This window comes from Austrofundulus limnaeus, unplaced genomic scaffold, assembly GCF_001266775.1.
Source record: "Austrofundulus limnaeus strain Quisiro unplaced genomic scaffold, Austrofundulus_limnaeus-1.0 Scaffold311, whole genome shotgun sequence".
NCBI lineage: Eukaryota > Metazoa > Chordata > Actinopteri > Cyprinodontiformes > Rivulidae > Austrofundulus > Austrofundulus limnaeus.
The window spans coordinates 87,191-88,948 of record NW_013952713.1 but is presented as its reverse complement, the minus strand read 5'-3'; positions in this window follow the sequence as shown (position 1 = coordinate 88,948).

Below are 1,758 nucleotides of genomic sequence, written 5' to 3'. Positions count from 1 at the left end.
GAACTGCTTATCTCCACGGCTGCTCATTAACATGAACAAATGTTCCTCATTGCTGTCAGCAGATGTTGTCATTGAGGTAAACTTTTGGTTTTCTGTTTCAAATCATTTATATGAGTAATTATTTTAATTGGGCAACCTGGTTTGTAAAGAAAAAAATAAATAACATTAAAGACAAAACTTTTTTTATCTGGAATGTGAATATATGTAAATTGGTCGTGAGGTTCAGAAAACTGCAAAGGGGCACCACCTGAAAAATTAGCTAAGGCTGGCCTTACGAACTGTACAGCATTTTGGTCCTATGGTTGCTTTAAGTGCTTTATAAATAAAACTGGTATACGTTCATTATATTTCTGTGATCAGTTCCTTCACTAATCAGTACAAATCAAAGCAAACCAATCATTACTAATCTGAAGTTTGTCCTTGTTTGACAGGTTGAAGGGACAGAGGAGCAAATCTAACAAAAGCAAACTACCTTAAATGGCGGGTCAGTAATAAAAAGCACACACATTGGTTCTGCTATCCTTGTGGGGACTTTGCAATGACTTCCATTCTTTTTTTAATTGCCACTTCTACAGTCCTATCATGACCTCTTACCCTAAAATTACCCATCCTACATAACTGTCTCTAAAACTAACCTCAACTCAATTCACACCTTGATTGTAAAACTATACCCCACACCCAAAATCAGAATCTGTACCTGTGGGGACCATGCAGGCATTGGTTCCCATGTGGAGCATTGGGTCTTTACAAGACAGTGTTTGTCTGGAAAATGGTCCCCATGGTGTAGCAAAAACATGCCCACACACACAAATGCATGCACAATGAAAATGTATAAGCAGGCATTTGTGACTAACTGTTTYTTTTGTTTCAGAGCCAAATTTCCCTCCACTGCCTGGATTTATTCCTCTCAAACCTTGCTTCTATCAAGACTTTGAGGAGATCCCTGAACAGCACCGCAGCATGTGCAAGAAAATGTATCACCTGTGGATATGTGAGTGGCTGTTAGAACTGTTAGATGAAGTTCTTAACTCTTAATTGCACAGTTGTGTTGCATCAACATATACTGGGCTTAGCTCGCTTCAATTAAAAGAAAAAAAAATTAAAGGTTTTTAGCATCAGAGATTAAACTGTGCCACCATGTTTCTACAAYGCTTTTATTTTGTGTACTCAAAGTGTTTCCTCCTCTGTGACCAGGTGCTGTGTAACAGGGAAATGGTTCCTGTTGTACTTTGGGTATAATATGCTTTCACTGACTGACTGTAGATGTGATAACTTTATTGGCTTGTCTAAATCTTTGCCAATTGTCAGTTCGTCAAACTGTACTCTAATAATTATGCAACACAGTGATCTCTGGATGATACCCTGCTGTCTGTCAGACACATGTTGAGGAAAAAAGGCAGTATTGAAATGATAATCATAAGATCATGTACCACACAAGAGGAAGTCAGTAAATAGGAACAGTGCAATGTGAAAATAGTAAAATATAGTTGCAGATAAGTTGTGGATGCAGGCAGGTAAATTCTTTTTCCTAAACATGATGAGCTCAGAGGAAGCYCTTTGTGTTCGATAAATGCTGTAGCTCAGGGTTGTGTCAACAAATGTTGATTACATCAAGAATATTACATTTTGCAGAATAAAACAGAATGTCTGTGCCCCAGACTGAATATTCTATAATGCAGCAAAAYGTTTTCTGTCTACAGGTACCTTTTTAATCATAAATGCTAAACAAGAAAAGGTATTAAACGCTCTGATTTACCA